The sequence below is a fragment of the Nilaparvata lugens genome, chromosome 1 (assembly GCF_014356525.2).
Source record: "Nilaparvata lugens isolate BPH chromosome 1, ASM1435652v1, whole genome shotgun sequence".
Classification (NCBI taxonomy): domain Eukaryota; kingdom Metazoa; phylum Arthropoda; class Insecta; order Hemiptera; family Delphacidae; genus Nilaparvata; species Nilaparvata lugens.
In genome coordinates, this window is record NC_052504.1 from 75305901 (window position 1) to 75333865 (window position 27965).

Below are 27965 nucleotides of genomic sequence, written 5' to 3' on the forward strand. Positions count from 1 at the left end.
TTCTTAGACTTAAATTTTTCTTGGAAAAACAACAAAGCTTTTCCACAGCCGTTTTGTTCTAATCATGAAAATCAAGATATCTTCAAATCATGAACGAAACAAATTTGGATTAGCTCCTTGAAGTTCGATATGGTAATATATAGTTGATTCTGTGATATATATGTTCAATTTGATCATGTTAATGAATTGTGTATGGACTAATTGAATCAGTAAATGAATATCCTGTAATAATACCTCAAATTATACAGATTTCATTATTGGTTTATTGTGAGTCAATAAGCTGATCTATCAATCTATCAATTGTTGGAGAGTTATGTAACCCTAGCAAATCAACTAAACATCTTGGCCGAGTTTGTTGATTCGTTGACCATACACAGAACTAAGGTACAGGCGTGAGATATTTTTCAATTACGCGTGTGACGACACAAAATTACTGGCTAAAGACAGTGTGACCAAGATCCAGCGAACCGTGACAGACGTGACGAAAGGACTGGTCAGTATTTGGACTGCGCTGTCCGTACAGTTAGCACTGCGCGCTAAAGACAAAGCTGTCACCTGACAACTGCTAGCGACAATCAATCTCACACTACTTTAGCTAGCGATGGCAAAATCCACTCAAATCCAGTTCTATTGGAAAATTGCTACAGCCGTCGATCAAGAATCAATTCCGATCAATCGCAATAGCAAATAAAAAATTGTGAGAAAATCTACATGAGAAACTGTAGACTGATCAATTCAATGCTGGTCATTTGAACAGTGTTGAGAAATAACAGTAGAACATCCACCTTCAATCAATAGGTGTATCCAGGAATATGATACCTTCATCAATTATTCTTAGAACACTATTGAAGACCAATATACAATTTTACCGGGTATCTACGAGTTTTATGAGAGATTGATATTCCATACCAATTGCAAATCCTCATTTTCACAGAATAATATCATTATTTTTTAAAATTTGTGCTTGCCTATGAATAATTGAGGCTTCTTGAGAGTTGATATAAGCTATATTTGAGCTTATCTTGAGAAACTTGATTCATATCATTATTACTGTCATTGTAAATGTTATTCAAAAAGAAGTTGAAGCTGACTAGAAATCAATAGATTTTGGTGATATTATCAAGAATTTATTTGGCTATTGGATGACTACTACGTTATAATCAGTATTTTCTGTCATTTATCAATTCACCAAGCCAAAAGGCACCTGGCAACTGACCGGCAATTCCTTATTTTAAAGAAATTCTCTTATGCCAGGAAATTGAAGGCGCGAAAACAATAATTATCATCCGAGAAATATACTTGTTATTCGTGTTGACCATAATCAAGTGTGCGTAATGACAATATTAATGTTTCATGAAACATTTTCATTGAGCTTGGGCATTGAACCCGTAAAACTCCACTGAGGTTGGCTGGAATGCCAATACTCGAGGGATAATCAATTGTAGGTATAGAAGGGACGTGGAATTATTGTTGAGCTGTGCGTTAATAACAAAAGTGTTGTTGGAGGCCAGTTTGTTGACTGAGTTGTGAGGTGATCGCGCTGCAAATTAGGGTCATGACGCCAGTAAACATGCAGAGCAGAGCAGAGCCGCGATTGCTCTCACCCATTACAAGCTTCACCGAAAGTGAGAACGTCTAGTTTTGGCAGACATTTCTCTCATTAGAACAGACTGCTCTGGTACATGGACGACCATGAATCTGGATATAACTGTGATCGGGGTGAACGTGCTCATCAATTTTCAAGATCAGAACTAAGCAAGGATTTTGTCGTTTAAAATTAGTAGGCTACGATTAATATCAGACCACTAGTGAGTAATAGTGGATTTGTAATCCATGAAAACGTTCAACTACTGACAGGAATAACATTAGTATGTAGGACCTATGATATAAAGTAACGGATCCCAAGGGAAATTACTCATTTTGAAGACTTTCTATCGTACTCCTACATGGAACTCAAGGTAGAAATAACACCTTTTTAAGAAAATCACAATACGAATATTCACACTAACTCCTAGTATTTCTGAGCTAATTCATTAGAGTGTCAGTGTATTAAACTATTGAATCAGCTAAATAGTCAACAATTAGGAAAAACACTAACTAATACAAACGATAACTAGGAATTACATTCTAGGTATTACATTGACTCAAATATTCATTTACTAGATAATAAAAAAATCTCATAAGGAACATTTGTATTAATTAAATCAAATTAATTACTTTGACTCAAATATTCATATACTAGATAATAAAAAAAATTCATAAGGAATATTTGTATCAATTAAATCAAATTAATATAAATATACAATAATTTTTACTCAATTCATTATTCCTTCACATTAAAATTTCTCAGTTATCTCACCTTGAAATGGTATTGATTGGTTCCCATTTGTCGATTTTCCCATATTAATTAATATCAAAAGCAAATAGAAAAACATGAACCATAGCTTCAAAAATCAATCTTTTCTCTTAAATGATGATTCTACACCTAGAGAATAACGGAGTATTATAAGCATTGTTTATTGAATGCACTGTTCAATGTGGTTCACATTGGCTTTGGTATAGCTGCTCATCAATTTATTGTAAAATTGACTAATTTTTGCAAGAGTTCTGTGTGATCATGAACCTTTTCTTTCAGTGTGAATTCTCCGGTAGTTATTCCAATTTCAATTCTCAATTCTCTTACAACAGTATTTCCAACTTTCGACTACATTCTACGATTTCCATGACGCAGCAGCATTGTACATATTTATTGAAAAACTAGAGAGCAAGCATTTAGCATGGAACAGACAAATGAACAATTGATTGCTGTTGGACCCGACAAATGGATAGACAAGCTATATTTCCGTCGAAATTTGAGTACAATTGCATATGGCGTTATCGATTTCTTCCAGGATGAAGCCATTGAGGAGAGAAATTGTGGACAGTTATGTCAACAAGTGAATAGTAATTTGACGCCTGATCACATCCAACGTTAGGGTCTACTAAGCTTGATCATTCTGCTAGGTGATTTGGGACCAACTATTCACAGCGCTCATGTCAACGGAACCAAGAGCTCCATTATGCACTTCCATCCAAGCACTCTCGGCAGAGGCCACTGCGACCACTACGACTGCTACTGCCACTGTTCCTCATCATCAAACTCCATTTACTCAACCTACATTCACTCTGATTACAATCACACAGTTTTCTTCAGTCTCCACTTGGTATCACTGTTTCCCCTCTCACTACTAAACAGCCTGAAATGTAATTATTGAGGAATACAAGATCCTATCTGCAATATACAAAATGCAAACTACCTATTCTCAGATACAGCGATGATAGTTTGTACTCAGGTACTAACTAACCTATCTGCAATAGACAAAATGCAAACTACTTATTCCCTTATACAATGATGATAGTTTTACTCAAACACTAGCACAGTGACTAATTATTGGAAGTGTTTCTCTATTCCAATGAGCCACTCAACGGATGAAAATTTTGTGCTGCTGCTGTGGTGTACTTCTGTACTTTATTGAACAATGAGCCATATCTTATTCATGATCATTCATATTGTAAAATTAGTCATATTTGTGAAAACTCAACAAGTCGACTCATTCAATCTTGAGGATACAATTTTAGAAAACAATACTACAAACCCATTTTAAAGGCATTAACAAGTTTTAGAACAAACTCTGACTGGATTTTTTGAATGTGATTGAAAGGGGGGAGAGGAGTACTCTAATCTATCTGAGTCGGTCCACTAGAAATGATACCATAGCATCAAAAATGCAATTACTTGTACGGTAATTGTTTTCTCGGCTTACTTTATTTTGTAATGAGTACAAAAATCTATGAATATCCTGATTTACTTGTAATTAAATTTTCAATGATTTGGATCAAGTTTGTATAGTTTATCCATTTCCATCAATTAGATCTTCTTGTACCAAGGAATTTCCATAATTTTTTGAATTATTGTTCTTGGTTCTATTTGATCAAATTATACTAAAGAAAAATGTCGAAACTGAATTGGAATGCTACTTATAAAATGTTATCCAAATTAAATTATGTCATGGCAATTTCACATAGCAGATTACCTCAGATTGGTTATGTTTGAAATTAACTGATAATGTGGTAATAGTTGGAAATAGTAACGCCAATCAACATTGAAAGATTAGTTCCAGTTCACAGAATTTTTCAAAAGATTCATCAAATCCTACATGATGAGTGGAACAATAAAACTTGTATTAAAAATTTTAGTTCACCCTATACTATTAAACGAGCAACTTCTGTTTATATGTTTATATGTATAAAGGTTTAGATGTTTATATGCTTATATGTTTGTAAGTTTGTATTCCACCGGATCTCGAAAACGGCTCTAACGATTCTAACGAGATTCAGAAGATAGTAGGTTTATAATATAAAGATTCGATTGCACTAGGTCTCATCCCTGGGAAAACTCGCTGAAGGACATTAAAAGGATAATTATTATTCATCCTAGGAAAAACAGCTGATAATAATTATTTCGTCGTCTGTTGGTGATGGAAGTGAGTGAGCGAGTTCATGTGTGTGGGACTGTGCCAAATTATGACTCAGCTGTTGAACTTTTGTAATCATTCAATCAGGTACTTAGTGCCGGTTGCAAAAAAGCCGGGATATTTTCAATCCTGATTAATTCCAGTAGATCCATCTTTTTGGAATGGTCTTCTCTGATTTGGTTCACGTGAAGTTGATCAGGATTAAAATTTAAATGGCTTTTGTGCAACTGAGCCTTTGTGAGGAAAATTTTTGCATTCCTCTGGGAATTAATCTCAATTTACTGTTATTAGATACTGTAGAACATTTCTGTATGAATGTTATTATAATTTCTTCTTTCGTAATAAATGTTTTATGCTTCTGTACTCCAGAGCGAAGCTCGGTCCCCGATATTAGTTCCTAAATCATATGATACTACTAGCCAACTGATCATGTACATTGTACACCTCTCAGTGGATATCCAACAGTTCATTCAGCAATTCACAACAGCAGAGATGTCACACTAGCTCCTCGTGAAATTTCAAGTCAATATAGCTCATTCATGACCATAGGAATATTCCGCATAAATAATCCTGGAAAACAACTAAGGAAGAGAAATAATTTGTAGTATTTTTTTCAACTGATCAATTAGTCAGCAATAGAGGAATATATTGGAAAATGCCCCTGCTTATTGGTAAACTGATGAAATAAAATCCCAACTAATAATTTAAAAACTGAACCTCACTCCAAATCACGTGATCTATATGACCCTATTTTGTCAAATAGTCTACATTTAGTAGTCAAATAGTCTCTATCAGACTATAATTTATTCATTTGCTCTTAGATTGTGAGAGATTGTTACAATATCGTGGATGTTGTGGACTAGATCCATTATCCATCCTTACTAGCAGATTCCATAGAGAATTTCTCCTCTCAATAAAAGCTTGTGTTCTTTATTTTATGTGAAACTAAATCAACAAAAATAATATACTAGAACTGCATGATATACAGCCCGTTTTCTACAGCCCGTACCGAAATATTCTATACAGAATTTTCCATCTCAATATGAGCTTGTGTTCTCTCATTGATGTGAGACTAGACAAACAAAAAATATACTACAAGTGAATAATATACTTTTACAGCCCTTACAGATAATGAAATCCAAGCAATGATTTCAGATCCCAGTCCCTTACTCGAGAGATAATAGTTTGATTTTATATGAGCTGATATGTGAAGAATATTTATCGACATCAATTATAAAAAAGGAACTTGCTACAATGGTAGAAGTGTTCAATGTATAAAAGGAATAAACTCGAATCTTATTGAAATATAAAAAGTGGATGAATATGACAACTATCTGTGGATAAAATAATAATTCCTGAATATGTTTCCACAGTCTAACAAAAAGGATCCTGCAAGAGTAAAATATTTGCAATGCTATTTATCAGTACAGATTCACAATAATAATATTTGAAAATCACTATTTCTATAAACATAATATGAATGATTTACGATTGAACTCATTCAATAAACCACTGCAGCCGAAGACAGTCCCCGCCACGGAAAACACAATCACTTGAGACGCAACACGATACTGGAAATGATCACTGTTTGAAACGATTATCACAAGAGCAGGGTTCAATAAGTCCGAGTGCGCACGAGAGACTGATGGAAAAAGAGAGATCCTTATCAGTCACATGGATCACGGCACTTGATCTGGCAGCAGCCGTCACAGCCGCCAATGATACTGTTGTTATCATGCGCCCCACTGCTACCAACCAAACAAATAAATTGGTCGAGCATAGTGTTTGCAAGAACACCTCACAGTCGGCATGCTATTGCATGCTGCCGCTCTCCTTCCTCTTATTCCAACGTCATACAACGCCTTTAGGTTGGCAGTAACAGAATAACAGTTGAAGTGAGAGAGGAATATTGCTTATGAACGCTTAATGAGTTGAATTGATATGGAGTGGAATAAGAATGAGAGATTTATTATCGAAGGGCTGTGACCGCCGCGACCACATAAGTAAGTAACAACGATATGAGACTGGGTGCCTTCAACATGAATGAAAAAGTTAAAACATATTATATCAAAGTTATATCGCAACTAGTTGAGAGAGCATGTCAACAGGATTCCAATAGAGAGGATTTCCTCAGAGAGGAATTTTTCCAATAGAGAGGAAAATGCTCAACTATCACCTCTTCAGGATAAAGATATATAGATAGACCTCGGAAAAGATGGCAATAAAATATGAGATAGCAACATCTTTTTCATTTGAATTTTAGAAATAATATACTGTAATAGATTGAATATAATATACTGTTGTGAGCCAAAACAGGCAAGAGAAAGAGCCTAAACCTAAAATGAAAGAAGAAGAGGAAGTAGAAGATATTATCAAATGAGAAAAGAGTAAAGAAGATTTATTATAATATTAATATTTCAGAAGAGAAAACATAGTTTGATTGGAAGATTCTAAAGTTCAGAGATCAGAGACCCTTCATCTCAACTCCTCTTAACAATTCAACATTTCATTATTTGGATAACTGGAAATTTCATTCCAATTGTGAAATTTTTAAAATAAAAGAGTAAAATCTGCTTAGAAAACAGATAAGTTACCCTGTATCTCGTTGTTAGTGAGTAGTGGATTTGCGGATTTTGTCCTTCGCTCAATAACTTCTATAAAAACTCCCTTTTGAAAATATTTATGTGTCATAATAGATTCTAGTGTCATTCTGCCACCGAGAACAAACCATTCTAATCAATATTCACCCCATTTTTCCTCTTTCAGAGGGAGTACCAGGCGCACAAATCTTGGCACATCTCACGATAGCATAACATCTCATCTATCATTATAGTATTACAACTATTTATCATTATTACCGGTTATTTGAAAATTCTAGAACAAAATTTTCAATTTTTTTGTGTCGATTTCCGCAATTGAATTGAGTTTGGTATATTCAAATTTGGCAGAGTTTGTCAAGGGTTGGCGAGACAGAAGCTCCTTGATCTAATTCTCTCACAAGTTTAGCGTTCATCTATCATAACTCTGGAATCTATCAGAAACGTGAATTGAATACGAAAATGATTAAGTTGTGATTCATTGTGTAGGAATACAAAATGCAATATCTTAATTGACTAAAACTTTGATTAGTAATGAAAACATAATATTGAGATGACGTCATGCTGGGCGTCGGCCTGTCGAAAGAGACAGCGCGTGACATAGGAAGTAGAAGTAACCAACCAGAGAGAACGTTCAATCGATCCTTCATTATCTATTTGCTCTACTCCGTCACCAGGAGGAAAGGTGGGCAGGAGATTGGGGAGTTGGGGAGTTGTTAAAGAATGGGATGGAGAAGTAAGATGATGAAGAGGAGGAGGTCGATGAGAAGAAGAGGAGGATGGTGAGAAGGCGGTGGATGTTAAGGAGAAGGAGGAGGAGGAAGAGGAGGAGGAGGAGTAGGAGGAAAGAGAGGAAGCATTTAAAGGGTGGTTCCGGATGAGAAGAGAAGGAGCCAAGAAGCTGCGTCTAGTAACCTAGTGACAACCAAGCTGCCTTACCAAACAATGGCCTGAAATAAACTAGGCGAATAAATCTTACTATTGGGTACGTTCATGCTCATTTACATTTCGTACCTCCAATCGACAAACCTTTATTCTATCAATTCTAGAGGGTACTGTAATACAAAAGATTTGATGAGGAATGGGAAAAACATTTTTTTCCTTACAGTGGTGTGGCTACATAAGCCTTTCCTAGTCAAACTAGTCATTTAAAAGTGTGGGAAATGACAAGCATAATGATGAAAACCTACTGCAATCTACAGCATTTGGTAGCTCCTATCAAAAGGAAGCGATTTCGGAACTCATAAATTTCTTGATCCAATATGAACTGTGATGCTTCGCCAAGTTATTTATTTAGTGTATGTTAGTTTTGTCAAAATTAAAAAACGTCAAGGGTTGAAATGTACTGTATTGCCTGGAGACTAGCTACAGTAAAGTCGTTAGCCTCACCCAGGTAGGCACGTCTCTCACATTCAAATGTATGATGTGCACTGTCTGCACCATCGCCCCACAGTCACATAGTGGGGAGTCTGCAAGTCCCCATTTGAAAAATGATGCATTACATCTCCCATGTTTAGATCGAATTCTGTTAAGCGCCATGCCAAGTTTTTAGTTGTTAAGTATACGAAGCAGTGTTAAGTGCTTCGCCAGCTTCTTAACACTTTATTGACGATTGTAGCTCTAGCTGTCAATACAGAGACACTTTATACAGAGAAACTTTATTATGATAATCAGCGGAGCCGGGTCGATTGAACACCCGCCCATCAGAAATGGGAGCAGAAGTAGCAACGAGAATATACTGTAGGTAAGAAGAGTTAATGAAAAAATTCTTATTTTATTTATTAGAAACGATAATAGAATTACTTTTCAGTTTGATTGTGACTCCGACTCCTAATTTGAGCTATCTGAATTGCTTTTTCAACTTTTCTAGCTTTCCTTGATGCTTTTATTACGATCGATGAGCTAAGAAATCATGAATGGATTTGATAATGGAACAAGTTCTGTATAGGCCTACTTCATGTTTCATAGGATATTTAATTAAGGAAATTTATAGAGTATCGTATCAATAAGCATATATTTTTAAACTGGTGTTTCACAAAACACATGAAAGTTGTCTAGCTAAATAGTTATTCTAGATCTTTGAATACTGAATTTTGAGAATATTATATTTGTATTTCATATTAATATGATATTTTGAGAACATTATAATTAATTTCCACAATAACAGTGATAGAGGCATAGAGCAGAGGTGCCCTGCGATTTGCCGGTGACTCCACTGGCTCACAACTTACAACAGATTTCCGTGTAAGAAAATTACCATTTAGATTTTCTGTGTAAATCAGTGGAGGAATTGCAAATAACTTTTTTGGATGCCAGCGTGTTTACAGGGGATAATTAGGCAATTAGTAACATCAGTCCGAGGAAGAGGAAAGAATAAAATGAAGTTTTATCGTTCGCCTTTACGGATGCAAGGAATATCTCAAGGACGTTCTCCGTTCAATCGGCCTCACGTCTCATACGTTCGATGTAATCTCGGCTCACCTCCAACCTCCTTGAATCGCTACCATAATGCATTGTTCTCGCCTGCTGCCCGATGACTCACATAACAATAAAAATCATTGTTAAAGAGCGATGAGATTTTCCCAGGTTTCTAGATCAAAAACAATACAACAACTGAATCACTTCCATATTTTGAACGCAGAAACTTAATATTGAAATACTGTAGTTATATTGATGACTTTTGGTATGTTTGTATTGTTTTTTGAAAGCATTTGCAATGCTCGATTTTGAAGATTAACAAAAATATCTCAATGATACCGAAAATTGATCAGCGTCATTCTGGTTCTGTTCACATTCGTAGCTCAATTATCACAGATAATACAAGTCTTGAGAACATTGCAAGTTTTTGAGTACAATTTTCCTGTAAAATTTAGAAAGAACTATATTCCTGTTAAACTATTGATAATTCCAAACATCTATTTATTTAGACAATTTAACTTTTTCCACGTAGATTCTCTTCTAGTTGTATGTTCATCTTCTGCGTCGCCGTCATCATCATGCGCATCGCAGTGGTGCGCACTGCACAACGGTAGATTGAGAAATCGGGGATAACGGACTGCACTGGGATTGAGAAATTGAGAATGATATTATTTTAATCAAGGAGCTGCCCGACGGGCAGAAGGCAGAAGTCTTCGTACTTGTGGCTTATCTTGAACATAACTTTCATCTTTATCCATATTTTGAAAGTATTCCACAGATAGAGGTATTCAAATATCCCCATCGGACGTTTAGGGGAAAGCGTGTTCCAAAGGCTCTGTAACTTCTCTTGTTTTACAACTTGGAATATCATATGATATTCATGCAACTTGAAATAGTATATTATTCATATTCATGCAGAAATTGTATCCAGCTCTGGATTTTCACAGTCTCTCTCTTCCAGATTACCAAATATAAAAAAGTTCGCAATATGTAGCCTAAAACAACTTGAATGATTGATCAAGATTTTTCTGTAAGAAACGTTTTAGTGAATAATTATAATTCTTATTTGAGTGCACAGGGGTGCCCATCCTAGTCAAGTCCAAGGACGCACCCCCCTCTAAATATACAAAATCTATCACAGACCGCCCCACAATAAGGCACCCTCAAAAAATGATCTTCAATCCCTATTTTACAGCTGACTTTTTTCTTCTTCTTCTTCTTCCATTACGGTTCATCATTGCTTGTTCCGAACCTCATCGTCTCTCTCTATAATCGGACCATCTTTTTCTTGGACGTCCTCTATCTCTTTTCCCAACTGGTTTGTACAATAAGGACTGCTTAGGAATCCGGTCTCCACTAGGGGTGGGTATCGAAAGACAAAACATCGATGTTTTGAACATCGATGGTTTTTTCACCTTAACATCGATAAGTGAAAAACATCGAACAGTAAACATCGATGTTTTAAACATCGACGCATCGCCGTACATTTACGGATGATACTACGAAGACTATTATACAGAGTATTTCAGAAGTAGTGTCGAACATTCTAGGGTATTGTTCCTGGATGATAGGAGATCAAATACGATAAATGTCGTATTTGAAGTGTCCAAAACTCAGCGGTTATCCTTATAGCTACCATTTTCTTTTTTTCACTTAGGAATTTTTATCTCAAAATTAAATAATTTTGAATAAATAAATACTCAAAAGCATCAGAAACGATGAATGAATAGATTTTTATTAGTATTAATAAAGTGAAAATGATACAATGTACTGTATATGATACTTTACACTTATTCTTGATAAAAATGATAAAACGGGGTGAAATCAATTTGATCGAACCCACAACACTTCTGTTAATAAGCTTACAGAGTATTAGTTTATTATTTTGTATAGATATAACTCAATTATTTTGGAAGTTGATTGATTCATTGGTATATTTCTTCATAATCTCGATATACTTAATAGTACAAAAAAACTTCTAAAGTGACTACAATTTTATCTGGAGCTATTGTTCCAATATTTTAACAGTTACTAACTGGAATTACAGCAATTTTGGACTTGTGGTATTCAAGTAACAGTCTTTCGAATAATTGAAGTCGGGTTGTGACTAGAAAGATACATCAACTCTATTATAGGTAGTTTACAAGATTTGTCATCTTCATAGTTAAGTCAGAAACCTCTCGGGATATCCTTGAAGATTCTGTCTGGAATTTCATCCTAAGCTAATTTTAGCAATCATTGTTACTCATATCGTATTCATTCAATACCTGATAGTTTTATTTAGTTAATGGAAATGATTAAAGTTTTTTTATATGGATATCTACACTCCTTACAATACGAATACCTCTATTCCAGAGCTAGATTAATTAGTGTTAAACGTATATGTTGAGGAAAGTACTTGTAATAAGAAAAAACAGATTCTTCCTAAGAAACGAAGAATCCGACCTCTTATTTAATTCTAAATAAGTATCTAACCTTGACAAGAGCTACAGAAGTTATGTAAATCTTCAAGAGTATCCAACAGTCTCACATAAAAATACAGAGAGCCTAAATGAAAAATTCATTTTTGTTGGGAAAAACATCGGATGACCGATGTCTAGGTAAAACCATCGATAAGTGAAAAACATCGAACAGTAAACATCGATGTTAAAAACATCGATGTTTGATGTTGAAACATCGATGTATCGATACCCATCCCTAGTCTCCACTCATTCTAGTCACATGTTGAAATAAATCATTCCTACTCTCATTTATTTTATCTTCTATTGCAAGAGCTGAGTTTTTGGTCGTGAGCTGACATTTTGGATCACCAAGAACGGTTTTCAACTAAAACCCACTCTCTCCTTGAAATAATTTGGAGGTCGCAGTCTTCGTGATTACCCTTCTTTGTGTGCACAACTGGTGTACAAAATGAGTGAAAATGCTCTACTTATAATCTCTACAATGAGAATAGAAAGGATGTGAGCACACTGTTCCTTGTGATGGAAGTTTCTTTGTCAAACTCTTCGAATATTTTGAATTGCTCAATAATTCTTAATATTCAACTGTTCGATTTAATTTGATCAATCATTCAGATAAGAGTTATTATTTATAATAATCATCACAATATTCTAACCAATAAAAATTAAATGAACTCCTATACTTTTTCAACGAATGGAGATTGTGATTGAGCATGATTCGGTGTAAACCAGGAATGACAACAGGAAAATGGAATGAATTGCAATGAAACGCGAGATGGAGCCGGTGATGAATGGAAATTTGAAAGCTTCCAGATGCATTTGGACTCCTTCCTGCCTGCATTGAAGCACCATCAAATTACTTCCGAGATGAGAAACGCCGTTGGATTCTCACATTTCTCCAATACTCAACGCATTTGTCATATAAAATGTAATAAGAGTTTCTCCCTGCAAACTCTGTATATTTCGAGCAACGAATAATATGAAACTCGTTATAATTGAGAAGTAAAATGGGAACGGGAACATTGGTAGCCTATATTATGAATCAAACAATGATTTCAAGATGCTTCACGACTCTTCTCATAGACTAATGGAATTCTTGGCTTCTTGAAACTGCTCGAAAACTGATGGATGGCTCCTTCACGTGGAATATGTGTGAGTTTTACAAAAATCTTGATGAAATATATTCTCCAATCTAAATTATAGAAATAAATGGGAACAATATTCGAATCTTTAAAAGGGAATAGAATTAGATTTTCTCAATAAGATTCAGGAAACGTCCAACATTCAAATGTTGATTTCACTCTCTCAAACAATAATTTCCGATGAGTAGGCCTACTGTACTATAAAATTCAGTATATAATTTTCAATTATGTTTCCAGAATTAAGCTCACCTGAGATGACTAAACTTCCAGTACACTGAACCACAGCATGAAACAAGACCATCTATGGAAACGGTACCGAATAATATAATGGACTTTTGGCTCCATAAAATGAAAAAATCCAAAATAACAATGATAAATATTGGATAATTAATTTATTATTGTCAATGAGCAATCATGCACATAGAAATAACACAAAAAAGTAATAACAATAATGAAGTCTCTGACGTTATTTTTGTGAATAACGGTTTGCCTGGCTTGGCTGCAGTTGGCAAAGCATGAGTAAAAAATTATACAACTCTGGTTGTGGTTCTTAGAATACAAATTAGACAAAACTCTTATAGGCTCGCCCAGGAGCTCCCGCAATTCACTGCTCTTGGACAATTTATATAAATCTCTAGAACGTGTTATTTCCAAAGATTCGATCATCAATGCTAAATATCGCTGTCTAAACCAACTTATTCGGTGAAGAATAAAGTCGGATGGTAATTTTCTTAATACTTCAATACTGGTAACTCGATAAATAAATATGAGATTGGTCATGCATGGAAGTGGGAAAATAAATAAAGGATACACCATAAAAAATTTGATACATATATTATCATCGAACAAATAAATATAGAAATATATAGAGCAACAAGCAAAAATAGTAAAAATAAGAACAAATATATCAAAAATAAAATATCACAGATTGGCTCACTAGTTTTTAGCACGAAACGTTACCATGTGCTTTTAAATCATTAATCGTATGCATTTATTCTATGCAGCTCAGATATCGACTTGCTGCTGCTTGTCGATTTAAAAATCTCAATATATATATATCTTCTTTCCAAAAATAATAAAATAATCAATTAATAAATCATAAATCTCAAATATGATAATATGTATAGATCTCAGTATATTTCTCAATATACATCTCTCAGGGCTTAAGGTTCGGCCTCTGGTGGAAATAGATAAATTAATTTATCCAGTGAACAAGAGCTACATTTATATCTTTACAATTTGCTAATAAAATTAATGATTGAGTGAGCATTTATTCATTATAATATTAAATTTAAATATTTCTTTAATCTGTGTATCCTTAGACATAAGCATTTGATACAATTCATTTAACTAGTAATATATGTTTCTTGTACCTTTTAAGACTTGCGCAAATTTTATAATAATTTTTAATATTTATAACCTTTCGACTAGCTAGCTTTTTATATTTTTGTTTCACTCAAAGCACTGAGGGCGCCCTAAATTTATATATTTCGATAATTTATCACTCACGTGCTGAGTTTTCATAAGACGATGGTGGCGATCCGAATTTCCTGGTCATCCTGGGTTTTTTGGTGGCCGAAGTTGTCTTCTCCAAGGGAATAAATTAATATTTAAATGACTTATGCTTTAATATAGCATCACTAAGTCTTATACAAATAAATTAATGAATTTAAACTTCAAGTCTTTCAAATGTACAATTCAACAAAAGGGACTTGTGCTCTATAAAATTTAGTGGCGTTCCATGGCAGCGTCCGGCAGGCAAGTGGGCTCTGTCCTACCCTTATTTTCTACAATCATACTTCCGACTTACAAATTTGCATATATTTAAATATTCCACTACTACGCCATTAAAAGATCAAATAGTCTGTGCCAATCTGCTAAATTATTACCTATATCTTAGGTATTACATTTTATAATTACTCGGACCACATCCGATACATAAACTGAGTAGTGATAACTTATAAATTCTTATCATTTATAAAAATATTCATAGATAAATTTGAATCGGCTTGCTATTGCCGCCCATCGATTACTGTATGTTGATTGGTTCATGTAGAATTCACAAATGTATCCATGCGCCTACTGAATATCCTACTTCCTTAATATTTTTATTTATTTTTTGGTGTTTTGTATATGTTCATTACGAATAATAAATATTTTTGAAATTTATAAGTTGTTTTTCCCTCTACAACAAGTTGCCATGTGCTTACCAAATCCTCTAGTTGAATACTATTTGTTTACAACAAAATTTTGCCAAGGTGTCTGGCTAGATTTCAAATTACACGGCTTGGTCGATTATTAGGTTGCCAACCAGTAGGTATTATAGCCTAACCTCAAAATTTCAATATTCTATATAATATAATAAATAGCAAATAATAGTTATTTGTGCAACTAGTGCGCAAAGTGACAGTTTGCTGCACCGAAAGAAACGTTTACGCATGAAGGCAAGGGCGGAATGCTTTCTTGAGTGCAGCAGAGGAACTTTGCGCACGTATTTCAAATTAAATTTTTCCTACATTTACCATTGAATATGAAAAGTGGTTGATTATAGGTAATTGAAGCATTGATTATGGGTAAAATGATGGCTGAAATCAATCAAATGGTTGTCTGTATAATTTTGTTATTAATAACAACTTTAATTTATTTTAAACTTGATAATCCAATTGGAAAATAATAATCGATAATTTATCCAAATTAAAAATTAAATTAATCCAATTAATTTGAAAATTTGAATAAATCCAAGTAAATCTTAATTTCTAAATAATTTTTCAACCAATCAATTTATGAATGAAAAAATATTATTTTAAATAATGAATATTCAAAATGTATAATTTAATGAGTTCTCATTTTCTTTATTTGAAAATCAGAAAAAATATAGATAGAGAAAATTCGCATTCAAAATACATGCCAACAATGTCAACAGCTGATTGGGGTGGCTGCAAGATAATACGCAAAATATTAAGAGTACGCAAAGTAATACTTTGCGCACTAGAGCGGAAAAGTGATTCTTTGCGTTCTGTAATCAGTGCAGGAATGGTCACTTTTCAAGGTAAGTGTAGGAAAAATTCTTTTCTATTCGGCTGTTCTGATTTTAGCCATGGTACCCGTTATTATCTGATCTTTTACTTGTTGCTATCGCACTTGGCGATAATAGAGCAGCTGTTTGCTCCAGACCTATAAAAATTCTTTCCATTAGCGATTTTGCTTGTTTATCAAAATTTAATACGTTACAAGTCCAATCAGAAAATGAAAATTGGAATCTCTTAGTGATCAAAGTCGAACCCAATATATTCATGATATATGAGTGCTTAGCTCACTTGTGTGAGGGGAAATAAGGTTATATATGGCTAAGCAGCTCAACCGAGAGGATTTATCTGCCAAGACAACTCAATGCATAACATAATATATAATCATATTATATTATTCTTCTAGTTGATTGACAAGGTACAATTGTATTTGAACATACAAGGATACCAGGAAAGTTCACAGTTATTACCATCTACATATCCAATTCTTGCGACAAAGAGATCAAAACCACAGTACTGCAGGGAGTATATTGTTGCACATGGTTGGAATCAAATTTGAGTGAATGCAGTCGATTCAACAGTGACGCTGGTGACAGAAATTGCTCTTGTAAGTCCTCTCTTAACAGACAGTCGAGAGACATCGAGCTTTATTACGTGGGCTGTAGCTGCACTCTCGAACACTCTCTCACTCTACCACCCTCGCAAACTTCAACCCTTTCCAGATACCTCTGAGAGACCAGAGAGAACTCTCTCTCTCTCTCTCTCTCTCTCTCTCTCTCTCATTCTTTCACCTTTCTCTCATCCACTCCATCCTTCTCACTTTCCATCTTGCTCGTTCAATTTCTCTCCATTTCGACAGAAGACAATAAATTCGCGCGCTCTCTGTGACGCTGTCAAACCGCAGGATCGCTTGGAGTATGGAAAGGGTGTGATGGGGGGGAAGGATATGGAGGATGCTGCCAGTGGCATTAATGTCACCCCTATAGAGTGAACAATGGAACAGCTTCAACTCAATCCTGCGAAGCAGTAGATCATGTGGCTGTTTCATTAATATAATAAAACCGCATCGGGTGATGACACATCATTTAATGCTACAATATCAACGTTTTGGATACTCTACACGCCAAAATTTGCAACTCCGTATTTCCAATCGCAGATGTGGATACAACGTCATGCCTAGAGCGTATTATATCGTCATGTGCTAATTAATCAGCGGCATGTAATATCTGACGTGAAAAATTGGCAAAAACTTCAGCTTCATAATATTTGTCTTTCTCTGTATATGACTAATTCCATGGAAAACAATGATCAATCATTATAATCTGAATCAAACCAACTCGAGAATAACAAATCACGAAATAATCATCACCAAGACAAAGAAAACAAACTCTTGTACAGTAACATGAGAACAGGATGAATTTTATTGAAGTTGGAAATATTTAGGTATCTAAATTATTGAATTATTGAATGTGAATATTTTCATTGAAGTAACTTATTGCTCTGTGATGTCACTCCATCATTCCATGAAATTCTAACGATCCAGTTACTCTGTAAAATCATGATACCAAACTAACAATTCTATTTACAAGTTATCGAAGAAAAAATCACTTGCAGTACTTAATTCAGTCATCGGTCTCTGAAATTTGAACCTAATACTGCATTCTCATAGTGCTGTGAATTTCTTAGAGTAGAATAATAATTGCACAAGAACAATACTCATCAATCAAGCATTCTATCAGCATTTAAGTTAACACTACTTGACATACTAATACCCTATCTGATTCATTCGAATCAAATTTAACCTGGTAAAATAATGAACTCACTCCACATTCTTGCAACAAATGGAGATATTAGTGTTAATTTATCCAGATATGGAATGTACGGTTGTCATGGATTTTTCTGTTGAGAGACAAAACCGTGTTACTACAAAATAATGTTGTTTTTTGCTGTATCAACTCCAATCTGATCAACTTCGTACTCACATTATCTATTCACAGGAGTTGTGCATTATATCAACCGATGATAATGAGAATTGATGAGAACCAGGAAGCGGTTCAAGGAGCAAAAACCGGCCTGGAAAATCATCTTTATCACACTGAATGCAAAATAAGTCGAACATGGTAAGAAGAAGGGAATTGACCTTGGAATAGATACGATTGGAAATCCATTGAGCAGAACGCAGTCTGTCTTATGAAAAAGGTTTACGACCTTGTGGAGTATTTCAGAGAGAAAGCGCAACTGATCGCTGCCGTCTTTGCGCAGATGGAGCAGCATCAGTAGCAGCTGTAGCAGCAGCAGCAACAGTAGTAGCAGCAGCAGCAACAGGAGCAGCAGCAGCAGCATCAACCAAATCGCATAGACAAGCCGGAGATTACCCGAGCGAGCCAAACTCGATATCAGCGTCGACGCACTCACACAAAACTGCGATGAACTATTATGCCGGTTAATCGAGCAGAATAAATGGCTGCGCCTTGCAAAAGGTCGACTTGCTTTTTGACTCCCCGAGCCCAGAATTATTTGATTTAACACTGTTTATTTGCACTCCAGTCACGTTTACTTTTCGATTACAGTCCATAAGCGACCTTGAAAAAATCGTGCACCATAACTGATAATAGCAACAATTTTAGTATTGATTTGATTATCATGCATGCAACATGTTCAACCGTGGAAGAAAAATGTATGTGGCTTGGAAGGTGTAACTGGTGAAGTCAGGACACCTGTAAGAAAATTGGTGATCAAGCCTCGTAAAATCAACGAAATATGATATTTATTGAAGCTATTTCAACTTCCACTAGGAGAGATATTCCTTAAGGAATAAGAATACAATTATTTTATTCAAAGCTATTTCAACTAACACCAGATTGCATCAAATAAGAATATACCGTGATTTTATGTATCCTATTGATAATAATTTGCTGTTTTATGAGGAGAGAACTAATAACTCATAGGTTGTAGCTGATTGCAAATAAAACATGGATTTTAATAACTGCTGTTTTAAAACAGCTGATTTATTATGTTTTGAATAAGAAAATATTCAAATGAAATTATCAGCAGAAAATTATTTTCAGAAATATTTTAGCTCACTGTTGAACAAAAAAAAAAAAAAAAAACAAACTGTAAGTTAGGCCTACTGTAACCGCGCTGTGTTTTTTGTTTAATCTATTAACCAGTTATTTGTAACCATTCCACTTTGCTTTCGTGTTGAGTGTTAACTTTTTAAAAAATGGCAGGTAATCTTAGACATTATTCATACTCCGAATTAGCTGACATGCATTTAATGTATGGAGTGGGACACTACTGTAATAGTACTGAAGCAAGACGTTTGTATCAAGAGAACTTTCCTAACCGAATAATGTCCAAGTTCAAGGTTTTTTGCCACTATTCATCAACGTCTGTCTGAAACAGATTCTTTGATATCCAAAGAGCACATTTATGCAGGCAGACCCCGATCTACTATGACTGTTGAGTTAGAAGAACAAGTTCTTAATGAAATGTATGAACATCCAGAGAAGAGCACAAGAGAATTGTCAGTGCAGTTTAATGTCAATCAATCTATTATTTGGTGGATACTAGAATAGCAGAAATTACATCCATACCACCTCCAGAAAGTTCATACTCTATTGCCACGAGACTGTATTCCCCGTGCTAGTATTTGCCAATGGTTTTTAGTAGAAATGTTTACCCAAACTTTTTAACAACAGTTTTATTTACCGACGAGGCACACTTTACAAGAACTGCTATCGTTAACGTCCACAACCAACATATTTGGGCAGCTGAGAATCCTCATGCCATCAATCCTAATCTTCCACAACATCAGTTTTCAGTAAACATTTGGGCAGGAATCATAGGAGATCATCTACTTCTGTTTGAGCTTCCTCCCAGGCTTAATGGCATAATCTAACTAGTCTTTTGGTATAAGTTCAATGTCATTTAGATATGCTACTTCCATATAAAAAAAACTTTTCATAAAAAACCTAATATTTTATTTGCAATCAGCTACAACCTATGAGTTATTAGTTCTCTCCTCATAAAACAGCAAATTTTTATGGTGTAATGTACTACATAAGAATACATTTTATTCAACTTTTATTTGAATTTAGTTTACACAGCTTACATAATTCTTTTTAGAATTAAATTCTCTACAATTTTTATTGCGAAGAAATATCTGTTTACTGGTCATTAAAGAAAGTTATTGGGCATCAAACGTAGAAGTCTGTGTTTTTCTACTTAAATGTTTTGCATATTTCAACTTTTTTCTCAAAAACCACTCACACTACAGCTTCCAGACTAGTTTTATTCAATTTTTCAGATATTTTTTCCATATGAATCCAGCATAAGTTTTTCAAAAACTAGTCCCCAAACAATTCAGCATCGGTGTATTTCACCAGAGGAACGGAATTCCGGGCGAAATCTTTCACCCTGTATAGCTCGCTAATGAAGCGTTTATGGATATATGTTTATATGAACTGTTTTTCTTATTTTTACCTCTACTATCACGTATTGAAATATTTTACCATAATTATGAATCACCCTGTATATAGTGATATCAGAGTATGGAGGAATTCCTTTTCATGTTATCCTCAAAATGCAAAATTTCAAAAAACCTCATGTATACATCTCATCGAATTCTATCAACGCATTTGGCCGTAATCGCGTTACATACAGATAGACAAAAGAAAATCGAGTTGAAACATAGACCTCACTAAGTTCGGTCAATTGTTGGGCTATGCTTGGTTAGGAGGAAGTTCAATGGGTTGAGCTGGACTGGATTTGTTAGTTTTAGTTAGGCTCTGTTAGGTTGGGGATAATAAAAAACTCAGGTTACAAATGTTTGGGTTGGAAAAGGTTAGGTTGAAAAAGGTTGGGTTAGGAGAACTTTGGTTAGGGGAGGTTAGTTTAGAAAAATTTTGCATGGAAAGGATTTCGTTAGAAAAGTCTCAGCTTAGAAACACTTAGGTTAGGAAAAGCTTGGGTTAGGAAAAGCTTAGGTTAGGAGAAACTTAGGTTGGAAAAAAAGTTGGGCTAGGAAAGTTTGGTTAGGAAAAGCTTGGATTAGGAAATGCTTAGCTTAAGAAAAGCACAAGTTAGGGAAAGCTTAGGTTAGGAAAAGCTTAGGTTGGAAAAGTTTAGATTAGGAAAAGCTTTGGTTAGGAAAAGTTTAGGTTAGGAAAAGCTTAGGTTAGGAAATGCTTAGGTTGAGAAAGGTTTTGGTTTGGGAAAGCTTTGGTTAGTGAAAAGCTTAGGTTAGGAGAAGCTTTAGGTTAGGAAAAACTTAGGTTAAGAGAAGCTAAGGTTAGGAAAAGCTGAGATTATAAAAAGCCTAGTTTAGGAGAGATTTGGTCTTGGCCCAGGCTCAGTAAGTTTTGGTCGGACTTGTTCAGGTTAGTAATTATTTGACTTGATTCAATTAAAATTTATCATTGTCATAAGAAAATGTGATATGAAGTAAAGGTTTGCACATTGTTCACCACTTCTTCAACTCCTAGTTCTTAACTTTAAAGTTCTTCCTATACTCCAAGAGTATAGAGTTCTTACCTTTTGAATAATCTCTTAATCTCAACTCTTGAATCCTATCTCAATGTTCAATTATTCTATTCAATCATCTTAATTACTAGAAATGTGAATGACTTAAGACTGGTTTAATTGGAATCGTCCTCAATAGAAAATACAATTTGGCAAATTTGAAGTAACCAAGAACTATTAAAAATACAAATGATAATGAACATTTCAATTCTTCCATTACAAAAAAATCACTACAAATTATCAAAAAAACAAATAATAATGAACATTTCAATTCTTTCATTACAATACAAAATCACTTCAGTAGTATCTGTAGTGTTCCAGTTAGCTATAACAACTCTCTTGTTAAATTAATGAAAACTCCCTAGAATAATATCTTATTTCTATTTCATCAAGTAGTAATCAATTATATGGCATTTCAATGGCCATGATTCCCTGCAGTTAGGCTAGCTTAACACGCATTCGGTTTCATTCGGTTCGGTTCGTTACCGAAAACGAATGAGGCTTTCATACATGTCAGGTTTTAATTCGTACGGTTCTAATTAGGTATTTTCTTCTCAAACACAGCTTTGTTTGGTTTTTTACAGTTCATGCTGGCATAATTAAATATAACAGCAGGAGTTTAATTGTAAGATGATATTTCTTGAACAACAAAATTTTAAAGTTAATTGAAAATTGTGAATTATTTGAATAGTTTCTTTTTGATTATCTTAATTTTGGATGTTCAGAAAGATTATTATTTTAATTGAAAATTTGTTCCTTGTTTTGACACATGGTATATAAACTTCATCTCTTCTCTCCATTGATGGAATCATGTAATATTCGTGGAAAAATTAAAAAAATAAAAATTCTCCCTGAGTTTTAATTTAAATCTTTTATATTTTTTTAGCAAACTATTCATTGAGATAAAAATGTTCCTGTGAACTAACAGAAATGAATTGACCATATGATTTTGATATGGAAAATTTTGAAACAGATAATCACGATATCAGGCTAAAATAAAAACAAAAACGGCAAGCGTGTGTAATAGTATATTTCGAACCTAGGGTCGAAAATGTACATTTTCCGGCTCGAGATCGCGGTTTTCAAGTTCGAGACGAAGTCGAGAACTTGAAGCGTTCGAGAGCCGGAAAAACATTTTTGCCCGTGTTGCGAACGCTATTTTTCGCCACACAAAAAAAAGAATAATAATGTTAAGTTGGCAATTTTGAAAGCAAAACTTTAAGGTTATGCTACTATAAATCATACAATATTAATGAGTTATGATAGTATCATTGTATTCCATTGTTCGGTATCAAAACTACAAAATAATTCATATCAAGTTATAGAAATGATCATTTATTGATAGTTTAAATACCTATTTAATTATACTAGATACATAAATACATATTAAATTATAAAAAATAAGCATTATTGACAGTTAATTCTTTGTTTTTCATGTAAAATAAATTATACAATCATTATACTTTTCATACAACAAATCTCTATTATTTTATTCTTTATTAAATAGAAGTTGAATGTGCAGTTATGATTGTTTGAGAACATGAATCCTCTAGCAGATTCTACTACTTTTTTCTGAGAGGTCGAATGTACATTCATATTGTTTGTATTTACAGTCTATCCTGATTGGTTCTCATGACATTTAATCTCAAATATTTAACAGACTTTTGTGCAATCTGGCCTTATAATACAGTATTATAAATAATACTTCCAAAATAAATAATAATTAATCCATTTATCCATGAGATATTGCACTGGGCGCTTTGCGCTTTGCGCCCGGTGCAATATCTCATGGATAAATGGATGAATAGAATTTTCATTACTATTTTGAAACAATGTGATGAAAAAATTAATATAATTGCATGTTTCACAGTTTTGTCTCAAATTACTCAAAATATATCTAAAAAATTGATTGAAATTTAAAAAAAAAGTAAGTATGCTAACAAATATAAAAAATAGCTAATAAAAGTTGTAATTCATCGACAAAAAAAAATGTCATTGACCGAGATTCGAGCCTTGATCATGTTAATCACCAAATTATGAGTACTGATGTATTACGCCTTTATGCTCTCGGCCATTGCATATTGTTGAACATACGGGCCTGACTCATAAGACTTAGCAGACACGTAGTACTGTACTGTAAACTAAACTAGACTTCTAAAGTTTACTTCACTCCTAAAATGCGTTCAGACTTTGGCTCATGACTTATATTATTAAAATTAATATATTATCTGTCTCACAATAAAATTTCCACTCTGAATTAAGTCAGGTAACTTATCAAGGCTACTACTATAATATAGTGTATAGCGGCAAATTTGAAGCTGGTTTGCCGGCATTTTCACAACAAAATATTGCTCTGAAAATAGTTAAATCATAGAGAAAACATTCGAAGATTCAATCTTGAGTGGGCCTAATGTTTTCTCTATATGGTTTAATATTGAAGAAAAATATTATCTAACAGTTTTAATAATGAATTTCGGAAAAATTACTAGGAATTTTCAGTCAAGGATGAGTTTCACCAGTAGGCTCACCTTAAACTTCAGAACTCTGCTGTATTTTCTTATTATTATTGTTGATTGTATTGCATTAAGAAGTGGAATTCGATAATAAAAAGAAACAATAATTATTGTTAATAATTATTATTACTTTTAAATATTGATACAATTATTGTACTTTGATTTCAAATTCGATTCTTCACTTTTAAATACTAGCGATACGTACCTTTCTGACAATGGACAATGCAGCCAACATTATATTGTTGAGGCTATTTATAAATATTAAATTATGAAACAGTAATTTATAAAATATATTATAGACATAATACCGCGATTCACGATACATAATTATATAGATTATTACAGTCGTTATGAGATTATCTCTCTATGATTTGTGAGATCGGACACGATCAGCTGTTATTCAAGGAAATTTTACAGCCCTAGGGCCGTAAAGTTTTACCGGCCTGGTCGGAAAACAATCACTTTCGGCCTCCATATGACGCACGTAAACCAGCTCATTACATCCAAGTGTGGCGAAAAAGACTTTGTTTTTCCCTGTTTCTCTAGCAATGAATTCGAATATGATGAAACCTATTCGTGTCGAGGGGGCGTTCGGTGCTATGCGGTTGCTATTCGGTACCGAATTCAAACCGAATCATCGTTTCACACTTATCGGAATTTGCCGAAAACGAAACGAACCGAACCGAAAGTGTGTGAAAGTAGCCTCTTGCTAGCAACGAATTGATGATACCTGATGGAATTCATTAGAGTCAAGTGGGCGTTCGGTTCTATCCGGTTTCTATTCGGTACCGAATTATCGTTTCACACTTATCGGAATTTGCCGAAAACGAAACGAACCGAAAGAGTGTGAAACTAGCCTTACTCTTCAATCACTTTCGAAGAAGTTGAATTGATGCCTACATTCATTAGAGCAATCGCTTATTTTGAATTCTTTAACTAGGCCGTATCTCAGAGTCAGCTGTTGCATTCAAACTGTTTTTTTAATGTTTTAATTACTCTTTTGAAATGAAATTCATAGAAGCAACACCTATTTTTCCTTCTTCTTTCAGGTTGATATCTTCAAAAATAGTTGAGATACTAATATATTTAGAATCGTCCTTTTTTCAAAATTAGGTTAGTTTTGAAACAGCTATTTCTAATATTCAAATCGAACTTAATTGTACAAAAATAGGCTAGCGCGCTTTTTTTTTCCTCCTCTTTTTAAAAAAAAATTGAGTCGATATCTTTAATAATAACTGAGATAACAGGGGGAGCTCACCGGCGAGAATTTTGCCGAGTGTTATTTTGCTATTCAATTTGGTTTGTAAATAATCTAAATTAGAACGTTTTTGTTTTCAAATGTTTGAACAGAAAATTGAACCTGAATTTGAGTGTATGGAACATATAAACTACTTTCTGGAGTATTAATAGTGTATAAATCAATATTCGGGAAGAAATAGTTTTGGGCTGTACCTGTTAGTCCTTCCCCAATCACTTTAAAGAATTGTTTTCGGTTTATCAAAAGTCAATAGATAAATAACGAGCGAAGCTCGGTGCCCCGACATTATCAATGAATCAGCTTCTAATCGTATGAGTATTACAGAGTATTAAGAACGCTCCCAGCTAGAATGCTGTATAATTCAACTCTATTCACTCACTTTTATCACGTTTTGAAAGTGGAAATTTAAAGTATATTAGGATTAAGTCTCTTTCAGTCATGAGAATTCTCATGAAAGAGACCATGAAAGTACTGAGAATCAAGAACGTAAATATGAATATTTCTCAATTGACTTAGTAACCCTCGAATGTCATTGGAAAAGCCTACTCTAACAGCCGCTTTGAATACCTCTTCTCATGCTCTCACTTGGTATTAGCCTGCAGTCAGCTTGCTTCCATTGATAATGGTTTTGAATATGGAGTAGCATATTTCACACTTCTGAGTTCAATCGAATCTATATTCCACTTCAGCTCCAAATTGTAAATAATTCAAATCAGATATATAGCAGTACAGTGACTCATAGCCACACCTATAAATCAGTTTCGAACGGATGTTGGTGCTATTCATTTCATCGGATGAATGAATCTCTTCGAACGATGGAGGATGCACCAGCGCACACAGTCAAGTCCCCGTATTCCGACTTGGACGAAAGCGATCTCGACTCGTAAATTATCTGCTGAACGCTTGCAGTCTTATATAAAAATAATGGTAGTAATGAGAGATGCGGGAAAGCGTGAATGGGAGTCATTCGCACTGGACTAGCGGACGGACCGTTAGCGCCTTGATAAAACCATCGTCTCACACACCATATCATAATAATATCATCTCGTCTTGACACCTCTAAAGTACTGTACTGAGCGCGTTGTACCTCCACTCCACTGTTGTATAACCGCGCAATGAAATGTAAGCCAACAAACAATGACAGCTGGCGATAATTTACTTCTGTCATTCCAACTCTACTTGCCTTCTGGGCTTCGCTTCTATTGCTTTCATGCGTCACTTTTACTCTCATCCGCTTTTAACTCATACGAATACTCGTTCCATTGTAAGTTCCGTGTGCAGAGCATCATTCTGAAACTTTTGAAAATTGAAGATGAGAACATTATTATGATTTTGGATTATTTAACTGTTATGACTGTGTGAAATGGGTCAACGTTTTTTAATTTAACACAGTTTTGATCTTTTCTTTTGAGAATATCAGATATACAAGCGATATTCAGCTCTCAAACCATTTATAGAATCGGTCTATCAGCGAAATTTGTTGCATCCACTTTCAATGATCACTATTTTTGAGCATCACGTTCTGAAATTTGTAAAGTTCTCTAATGGACACTATATGAGAACACCAATGGGCTCAATTTTTGATGTTAACTGACAATATACTTCGTGGGTTATAATATTAGAGGGAACAGGTAAGCCACATGGTGCAATATTGTTTTTATAATTTATACATTATGCCTACTATTGATTTATTATCATATTCTCTTTTTTCCTAGCACAGAATATAAGTATACTAGTTTTATGTTAGAAAATCAAGCAGAATATTTGAGGGCTTTCATTGTTTGTTCATAGTTCTGGTCAGTGATGTTGTTATCATAGCTCGTGTACTTGTTATCTGAACATACATATTTATCCATTGAGTTAGTTGTATTGTTTCCATAGCTTGGTGTCTAAACTTTCAATACTCATAAGATGAGTTTTGCTACAATTTACGCACTACCCGTGTTTAGGGATTAAGACCGTGCTCTATAGAGAAGACTTTGGTATTATCATGATAGTCGTCCAAAAAGAAGAAGTTTCTGCCCAAGATTGTTCACATGAGACTTCTCAAACTTCAACTTATGTTTTAAAACTTGCAATAAGCAACCAACACGATGTATTCCAATTTTTCCATTTTCTCTCTCAATCATATTGCTTTATTCTGTTTTTCTAACGCTTTCTCTCTTTCTCTCTCTCTCTCTCTCTCTCTCTCAAGGGTTGTGTGGCAGAGAGGACCAGGAGTCCTAACTCCGCCCTAATAATGACATATAATCAATCTCAAGCATACCGTTCTATTTCTCTCGCTTTTCTCTCTCTATTTCTCTTCAGAAAGCAGTTGAAGATAAGGGACATGATAATTTCCATGGGTGGTTTATACTAGTATCTGTTGGTTTTGTTCGAGAATTCAGGTCACTTTATTCCTTCTCATTTGCAAAAATGAGCCACCAAAAGAGAAGTTAATTTTTTTCACACTCTTCTGCTCAATGCTCCATGTGCCTTACCTATTGAAGGTGTAGAGAAGATGATTATGTTTGAA

General features: G+C 34.3%; 2 protein-coding genes across 7 annotated transcripts in view; one reads left to right on the forward strand and one right to left on the reverse strand.

Annotated features, from left to right (window-relative positions):
* The window catches only part of LOC111052953, a 171641-nt gene that overhangs the window by 98784 nt on the left and 44892 nt on the right, over window positions 1–27965 (reverse strand). For 4 of the 6 annotated variants that reach the window (XM_039443107.1, XM_039443099.1, XM_039443103.1 and 1 more), the window contains exon 1: window positions 6004–6189. The exons of 1 other annotated variant lie outside the window; for it this stretch is intronic. The gene's annotated coding sequence lies outside the window, so the exon portion shown is untranslated. Of the gene's footprint in view, window positions 1–6003; window positions 6196–27965 lie in introns of those variants that run through there. One more of the 6 variants, XM_039443086.1, reaches the window with a different exon arrangement.
* LOC111055878 (cell adhesion molecule 3) overlaps window positions 26700–27965 on the forward strand; it is a 206227-nt gene continuing 204961 nt past the window's right edge. The window contains exon 1 of the mRNA XM_039443150.1: window positions 26700–27081. The gene's annotated coding sequence lies outside the window, so the exon portion shown is untranslated. The remainder of the gene's footprint in view (window positions 27082–27965) is intronic.